This window comes from Magnolia sinica, chromosome 16 (assembly GCF_029962835.1).
Source record: "Magnolia sinica isolate HGM2019 chromosome 16, MsV1, whole genome shotgun sequence".
In the NCBI taxonomy this organism is placed as follows: Eukaryota; Viridiplantae; Streptophyta; class Magnoliopsida; order Magnoliales; family Magnoliaceae; genus Magnolia; species Magnolia sinica.
The window spans coordinates 55,176,070-55,185,497 of record NC_080588.1 but is presented as its reverse complement, the minus strand read 5'-3'; the positions used below and the strand labels follow the sequence as shown (position 1 = coordinate 55,185,497).

Sequence of the window (9,428 nt, the reverse complement as noted above, 5' to 3'; positions counted from 1 at the left end):
TGCATTGGAATGAACATTTCACCTCGTGAAAACTGAGGGCGTGCAAAAGCTACTCACGCGAGTATTATAAGAATTCTACTCACGAATACATACTCCTTTTCAAAATAACTTGATAAGATCCAGTCCGTTCATAAAGTGACCAATCCCTTCATCTACCTTATATAAAAATATGACCTTAGGATTTCTTCTCAGCTGGACTAGATGTGTATAAAAAAAATGGATGGATAAAATGATAGAACAAAATCCCACGTACAATATATACATGTGTTCTAAATAATCACCTAAACGAACTGAATTATCAGGAAAACTACACAAAACGGCCTAGACAGACGATGGTCGGTCAAGATCTCTTATTTTGCCACATCTCACCGCGTGTAGAATTCCAATCCAACTCGTCCGAGAGTCCTTTGCACCTCCCAAACGATAAAGAGAGCCTTGCAAATCCAGGCTTCGATCTGCTTTTGCCCTTCGAGTTTCTACGAGAGAGTAAGGTGAAAGAGAGACGAAAAAAAAGGAAAAAAAAAAAAGAAGAGAGAGCGAAAGAGAGGCGGGAAAACATTTAGTCCAATTGGCCTACCGTTTGGATTCCGAACGCCTCCTTCTTACACTCTTCGATTATCTCATACATACATATGTTCATATCTCCATTTCCGCATCCAAACGGTTTCCGTCTTCTTTCTAGGTTTTGTCGAGGTCAAAGGGCGACGAACACAACCAAAACGAGGAAAAGGGTAAGCTTCTATTTCTCAACGTCTGTAATATTTTCTTCTTCCAATTTCTCAATCTTCTTCTTGTTTTTGTTTCTATTTTCTGTTTTGATTCCTCCCGTTTACATGAGAAGCTGGATTTATCTTGATGTGTTTATGTCGCTTCCTTCCATGCCCTAGCTCTAAGAAAGCGAAAAGCTGATAAAAAAAAAAAAGAAGAGAGAACGGGGGGTGTTTGATTTGGGAGACACGTGGCGGGGTGGTCCATACCATGGACGTTGGATGGACCAGTGTCCGAAGGTTGCACGGATCAGATGGTTTTACGTGGTTGATTGGTGGACCTGGTTATTGCCAGGGTTCTCTCTTTTTTTTTTTTTATATATATATTTTTATTTTAATGCTGTCCATTTGTTTGTAATGTTTGGATGGTTGAGATTGTCTGATGGGCCGGGTTTTATTTTATTTTATTTTATTTTTTTCCGTGGCTGATACAAAGTGGGACGTGTCTAATGAGCGGTCTGGATTATTGGCCATTGTGCTGTATTGGGCCGCCCCCCCCCCCTTTTTTTTTGGTGTGGGAGCTCATGAGGAAGAGCTGGAGTCCACCACATAAGGAAGTGGCAAAAAATAGAATGTCTTATGAGAACACGAGAACATGACACTTTACGCTACGAGTTTCCGTGAGCTATCATATATACACTGTAATTGTCTGAATTGTTCGAAGAAGACTATTGATCTAATGGTTCCCAAACATGGATGGAACCATTAGCTGACTCTTGATCTAATTGTTCCCAAACATGGATGGAACCGTTAACGATTTTTAAAATTTTTTTTTTTTTTTAAATTTTAATTGTCAATATATATATATATATATATTTATTATAACAGCGACAAAAAATTTATTCAAAAAGAGAAAAGACTGCAGGACTATCAAGATAACGGATGTGAATTGCTAACCATGCACTGAAAACCATGTGATTGGAAGATGGTTGCATCTAATATTTGGCCATGAAGCTTTGGTCCTTGTGTCAATTGCTTATTTGCAGCCATGAATCAAAGGTTTAGGCTTGGCCTATTCAAGGTATTCAATAACGCTAATAGTGGCTGTTACGGTCACTGTAATCCAAATTAAAAAAATGTCGGCCCCATAATGGGGGTTTTTTATGGGCCTTTTTTTTTTCCCCATAACAGCCGTTATGGCCTCGTAATGTGTAATGAGAACCACCGTTATTGTTACGTAACGGCTGTAACCCCATTTGAGGATATTTTGAGGCATGACACATCTATGTAGGTCCGCTAGAATTAAAGTCTGGATTGCCAAGCCTGGGGCCCCACTTCTTCGGAGTCAGGACCTAAATTCTCTTTGTTATTGATAGAAAAGGATGCTATATATCTTCTGACTGAGGATGACCAAGGTATTATAGAAAGGTATCGATGAGTTTGTACAATGTGTTGTATGAGCCGATGGCTTGCAACAACTAGATTCTTTTTGTGTGTGTGTGTGTTGGGGGGTGGGGGACAAATTAATGGTGAATTCTTAAAAATGCGAGGATCCCAAATATGTGTTCTTTTTTGGTTTTGGACATGTATTTGATGGTGTGACGTTATTTCTTAAGTATGCCATTTATTGGGCAATGTCAGCTTGACCTGTTGAGAGTTGACTAAATACGCCTAATTGAACACAAATCAAACATGATTTGAAGGATTATGGCCCGTTAAATGTTTTTAAAAAAAAAAGATGAAAAAATGGAGAAAAAAGTGGTGGTTTGCCCCTTATACAAATAAAAAATACAATCAGCTAATTAATGCACCCAATCCAATCCTTAATATTGAAAAACCCTGTCAGCGACCCTTTGAGAAGAACATCTCCTGTTCTGTAAGCAACGGTTATTCCCCTTGCCCCAAAGAGATCAAATAATTGCAAGAAGCCAAACTTTTCATCTCACTGATTTCTTGCCTCTCGGACCACCCTCATGCCCATGAGTGAAATAGATCAACAATGGAATTAGGCATCACCCAATACCGAGTAGAGCAATAGGATAATGTTTGTGCCAACTTCACTTGCAATGAGGCAATGAATGAGGAGGTGGTTAACAAATTCCAGATCCTTGCAATAGAGCAGATAGATGTTGGGCAAGACCATAGCCCTTTTGTCAAGATTATCCATGGTCAAAATCATGTTCCTTTCGGTAGCCACACAAAAGCCGAGACTTTAGGAGTGCCATAAAACCAAACAACACCCTTATGATTGCAAGGAGTTTGGACCATAAATCAAGAGATTAGAGGGAAGAAATATCTCATCGAAAAAAGCTAGACTTATCAAAAAACCAAACTAAGGTGTCATTCACAACTGGATTAGGTTGAATCCCCTACAACTGGGAAAGAAGGTGCATTGGGTCTTCAATCTCATCATCCGAGAGGTTTCTTTGGCAAGGAGAGGCCCAAACACCCCATTTCCTGAGGGGAAATAACAACAGGCAACCGGGACATCAATGATGGGATACAACCCAACCAGCCTAGGGAAATCCAATCTAAGGGGTGGATTCCCTGCGCCGGACATCATTCCAGAACCTCACCCAAACTCCATCTCAAACTGAGAAGTGCATCCCTTCAAAGACCTTGGGGGCAATCCTCGCTATAGCCTTCCAAATGTAGGAAGCGTGATACAAGGAGGAATCACTGGTCTACCACCCCATAGGCAAAGAGCCGTATTTACCAACTACAATGGACTTCCATAAGTTTCCATCATCCGCCCTGAATATCCAAACCCATTTACCTAATAAAACTGAATTAACCTCATCAAGCCGCTTAATCCCAACGCCCCCTCAAAATAGGGCTCACACACCTCTATTGAGCTCAAGAGGTGAAACTTACCTAAGATTGCTCCACCATGCTAGAGGATCTCTCTCCTTAGCTTGTCAATTCAAGAGAGGACTAGAGAAGGGTAACGAAAAAGGGACATAAAATACAAAGGAAGATTGAATATGGACGCCTTAATTAGGGTGATTTTGTCCCCTAGTGAAAGAAATTTGCTTTTCTAAGGAGAGAGCTTTCTTTCCAGCCTCGCGATGTCATTATCCATACGTGTTTAACAAGCTTTCCAACATAACAGTGAGAAACCCAAGAATGAGGAAGGAAGAGAATTAGCTTAACAACCAAAGATTTTGGCTAATCGAGTGACCTCAGGTAGAGGCACATGAATTACAAGCATTTTCACTTTTATCCAGATTGACCTTGAGACCTGACACCACCTCTCAGCATCTGACAATTTTTCTGAGATTGTCTTCCATATATCTATCATCTTCACACAAAATGAGTGTATCTGCGAATTGCAAGTGACTGACATGATCGGAAATACTATGAACTTTGAAACTTTTGAACAAACCCACACATTTACCCCGAACTAACATCCGACAGAGAGCTTCTAAGACAATGATAAATAAAAATGAGGAGAGGGGATCCATTTGCCAAAGGCCCCTTGAAGCTTTGAAGAAGCCAAAAAGGGAGCCATTGCTGAGAACTGAAAATTTGGTCGAGGAGACACATGCCTTGATCCATCTTCTCCATTTGATACCACACCCAATTCTTCCCAACAGGCCAACATATAATCCAAGCATTCATGAGCTATCAAGCTATTGTCGAGAATTTCTTCTATAAATAAAACAACGCTTTGAAAAGGAGAAATTACTTTGGGAGAACAACCCCTACCCTCTAGCTCAAAATCTTGGCTAAAATTTTATATGGGCTACCGATAAGACTGATAGGTCTAAAGTCCAACAGACTAACAATGCCTTCAATCTTCGGGTTGAGGGCAAGAAAGGAGCTGTCCATCTCAGGTAAAATGCGACCAAAGGTGATGAATTCATTCACAAAATCTAATAGATATGGCTTGATAAGAACCTAAATTTTTTGAAAGAAAGCTGGAGGGAACCCGTCTAGATCCAAGGCCTTATCCCAAGCTAGGTTAGAAACAACTTCTTTAATCTCCTCTTCTAGAGGAGGCAACTCGAGAGAATCTGTCTCCTCCAGGGAGATGCTATCAATTACCAAAATGTTGAGAGTTGGTGGCGACTAGTCCTCGTTCGAAAGCAGATTCGAGTAGGAGGCAACAACAACATTAGAGATAAAGACTTTTTATCTTCCAAGTTTAAAACCATTAATAGCAAGGGAGGAGATACAGTTGGCCCTAGCTCTGGCATCGTCAATCCCACGAAAATGCTTGGTATTTTTGTCTCCTTTTTCTGTTGGGTTGCCCTAGAGTGTTGATGTCATGTTATCTCCTCCGTTAGCATAGAGCTATAGTCGAAAGAGAGCTTATCTTTCAAGACTTTATCAAATTTTGACAGTGGGCCATCATCCTTCTTGATGCCTAGGGCTTGGATTTCGAGAAGAATGGAGTTCATTTCATGCTCCCTTTGCCCGAAAACTTCACCATGCCAAGTCTTTAGCTTTGCCTTAAGCAGCTTCATTTTCTGAAATAGCTTAAATCCAACTCCACTTGCAATCTCAAAGGAAGATCACTAATCTGATACTAGAGACTAAAAGCCCCCACCTCGAGCCAAGGCAATTCGAAATGAAAAGGTTTAGGGCCCTAGTCGATTTCATCAGTCTCCAAAAGCAAATGGCAATGATCCTAGATAGGCTTAGGAAGACCCTTTCTAATGAGCCAAAGGAAAATGGATCAACCAATATGGAGAAACTAAGAATCAATCCCACCCGGACATGGTGAGCTTTGCTTGGCTGTTTGACAAGGTAAATTTGACTACACGTGAGGAGAGATCAACAAGCTCATGCTTCTGGATCCAATCGGAGAACCCCTACATGTTACGGGTCATAAGGCCTTCATGGAGCTTCTCATGTGCGAAATGGACCATGTCAAAGTCCCCGACAACACACCAAGGAAGCAACCAGCTGCTAATAGCACAAAGAGCTCCTCCCAAAGAAAAGGATGAAGGACTAGAAGGTTTGGCCGTAAATTCCAAAAAAAAAAAAAACAACGACACCTAGAAGAAACTTCATTAAATACCATTGAAATGGAAAAAAAATGACCCCACCAGGAATCTTCCTTGACCCATAGGTTTGAATCCCAAAGGATGAGGATGGCACCAACAAACCCAATTGCATTAAGAGAGACCCAATCCACTCCCTCATGCCCTTAGATAGACTCAACCATGACCTGACCGAAAGACTGAAGCTTGGTTTCTTGAAGAACAACAAGGCGGGTTTTAAACTGCTTACAAACATCTTTAACTGGGGTGCATTTATGGGGGCACGCAAGCCCTCAGACATTTTAGCTAAGAATCTTCATTTAATAACTACTATAAGTCTAACCTCTTGCCCAGTCGCTTCTCGGAATGGCATCAACCATGCCTAGCTGATCAATGCCCATGTTGATCAACTCCCAACAACCCTTGGACATTGCCCCGAGGATCCCACTGGATTCCATACGAATACCTCTCTTCCACTAGCTGGAAGATGGCCACATAATCCTCATCCCTGTCTTTGAAAACCACCCGAAGGAGACGACCCACATGAGAAATGGCCTCTTGGATCCACCTCTTCCTCTAACGACTGCGAGGTCCATGACCAAACCTTTTAGAACCTCCAAAAGAGACCTTGAGGACGACTTGGATGGAGAGATGTCTGAAGGGGAGGGATATATAGGGCTTCATTCATTAGAGTAACCTCCTTTATAATAGAGGGCTCAGGGAAAATTCCTCTCCAAAGGACGTATAGGGGAGAGTCTAGGGAGGGGATAACCACTAATGCTAGATGGCCAAAGTCGCTCAGTGACCTGGACTAAAAATGGTCAACAAAGAAGATTGGTCACATGGGGTCATTAAAGCATACACCCACACGAATGGGAGGGTTTAATAAATCCACACTAGCGGGAGAGAAAACACAGGGTCCTCTCCCTCGGGTCATTAGAAATCAGGGGCCATTCCTTCATCATCACTGTCAAAAACTTAAAAAAAATAAGGACATGTATAACAATTTGAGCATTCTCCCCTGGTTGTCAGGGCTCTGGAGCCAAGCCAAAATGAGCATGTTGAGGTGGATGAGTGGCAAGACAAGGAAGGACAAAATTAGAAACGAATGGCATTTGAGGGTGCATGAATGGACACAATAGGTAATAAGAGGGAAAGTGGACTTGGATGGCTTGATCATGTGCATCAGGAACCAAGAACTACTCCAATTAGGAGTGAGTTGGTTCAAGTTGGAGCCTATAAAAAGCATGGCGTGTCGTAAAGGTCATTACGTAAAGGTAATAGTGGCAAGCGTTATACGTTACGGGGTCGTAATGGCCATAACAGTTGTTGTGGAAAAAAATGACCCGTAATTGCTGTTAACGGCACGTTATATCCCCTATAAAGGCCATAATAGCCCTATAATGGTCTATTACAGGACATATACATGTTTTTCATACTTTTTAATCAACATTACAGGGCAGATACAGGTTTTTTGGGGCTTTTTTCAATAAATTTAAAAAAATAAAAAAGAGAGACCGTAACGGCCGTTATGGGGCCGTAACGGCCGTTATGCCCTGTTTCGTAAAGGTAACAGAGGTGGCCGTTATGGCCACCTTTACCGTTACGGAACACCTTGATAAAAAGGGCAAGCAGAAGGCTCAAAAGGATGTGGGTGGAGGTAGTTAGAAAAGATTTGATGATATAAGGTTCAGCTGAGGACATGGTTCTTGATAACTAGTGGAGTGGCGGAACATGATTCATGTAGCTGACCCAATGTTTTAAATAACATGCATAGCGTCAACGCTATGTAACGTGCCTAAATAGCGTTTTTGCCTATAGTGTACATAGCATGTTGCCTACGTAGCGTATGCTACACACTTTTCAAAATATTTTTTTTTCTTAATTTTTTAAATTATTTTAAGAAACAATTTTAATATGTTATTTTAAGTCATGTTGTAAAGTGGTTGGCGACCCATCTTTCTCACATGTGGCAATGATGCAGAGCTATCCAGTTCATCCAAATAGTGGGCCTTATGTAGATGGAGATTATGTACGTGCACACCCATATCAAACAATCTTAACCATCTATAAAGGGGCCTCCATGTGTACGATTGAGAACTTGCGAAATAATGTCAATGGTATGAAACTCACATTATAAGAAATCTTTTAAAACAGAAGGGTTTCGAAAGCCCTCTTTCGACATGCACACCCCTTCGGTCCCTCGAACCCTTTCTTTTGATTCTCTTGATCCACAAAGCCATTTAAAACATAGGCTCTTTTTTTCACTTTTTTTTTTCTTTTTCTTTTTCTTACTGTTTATCATATTTCCTCCTTTTTTAACTTAAAAAAATAGAAGTATCATGTAACTTATGCTACACGCTATAGAGGGTCGAATACTACGCAATACACTACACTATTTAAAACACTGAGCTGACCCCAATTCACGTAAAGCTTGATGGTTTCGGTAGTTCTTCATTGGCTAAGGGTGCGTTTGGTCGCACCAAATATCATGAAATGCCATGATATTTCATGATTAATTAGTCTAATTTGGTGAAGAAATGCGGGGAAACATGGGAAAAATGATGGAATTTTCAGTGAAACTTCAGGAGATGTTAAAATGTACATATTGGCATATTTAGAAATTACAAAAATGGCAAAAAGAATGCATATGTAACAAGTTTTCATAAGGCCTTAAAAGCATGTATTGTTGTAAGAAATCAGTCCAACCATCCCATTCGGTCTATTTGACCATCCAACCTTCCATCCAAATATCCATCGATATTGCAAAATATCAACAACACGTAAAATCATCAACAATTGGAAAGGAAACGAAAGATTGTGGTCTCAATATCTCGCGTTTTGCGATATCGATAATAGCGAGATATTATCAATATTATCAATGACAAATTGAACACTACATGCAACCATGTGCCCATGAGAAAAAAATGAAATAAATTTTTTTGTAATAAACAAAAATTTGATGATATCAATACGTTGGTGATATTATTGAAATATTGTTGATACACTTATGATACAGGCATTACCTAGAATTTACATAGTCGAAAATATTGGCGATACATTGGCAATACAAGCGACATCCGGAATTTACGTAGTTGAAAATATTGGCAATTACATTGGCGATATTCATACTTTGGCGATACTTAGCGATACATTGCTAATACCTAGAATTTCTGATACTAGCAGTGTTATCAGTATCACTGAGCTAGAGATAAAGATGATATCGGAGATAATTCGAATGCTGGATGCTAGAAAGTTTCCTTGGACATGGACCGTGTTTTGAGTAGAGCTTTCATGTAATGGACACAGCCTCTTGTCACTGGCCACTCTAACAAACAGGTCAAAAGATACCATGACGAAATACTTTGAACAAGGAGGCAATGTATTGGCCCTAATCTAAGCATGCATTACTAGATCTTCACTGAAAATTCACTGCTAGGGAGTTTTTCGACTATCATCCATCTTTATTTCTTCTGTGAACGTTCATGAAATTCATAAAAGTTCTCCCAAATCTGGATTTTTAAAGTTGATTCAAAACAGCCTCAATGTTCTGGCTGTGAAATCATATCTCGAAATTCTCAATTTGAAGCAACCTGGTGTTCGGGCTTACACCATGTTTGTTAATTTTGGGTGGCAAGGGAAGGGGTCAGGATGTCACTCTGGCCAATTGGCCTGACCTGCTTTTGAGGCGGGATGGACCAAGCTTAGTGGGTAGCTGGTCAAGGTTGGTCTA

At 40.4% G+C, this 9,428-nt stretch overlaps 1 protein-coding gene across 6 annotated transcripts in view; it reads left to right on the top strand.

The window, feature by feature from the left end:
* The first annotated feature begins 455 nt into the window (after positions 1-455).
* Positions 456-9,428, top strand: part of LOC131228669 (homeobox protein HOX1A-like) — a 63,130-nt gene continuing 54,157 nt past the window's right edge. For 2 of the 6 annotated variants that reach the window (XM_058224491.1, XM_058224487.1), the window contains exon 1: positions 456-731. The gene's annotated coding sequence lies outside the window, so the exon portion shown is untranslated. The remainder of the gene's footprint in view (positions 732-9,428) is intronic. The other 4 variants (XM_058224490.1, XM_058224485.1, XM_058224486.1 and 1 more) reach the window with 3 other exon arrangements.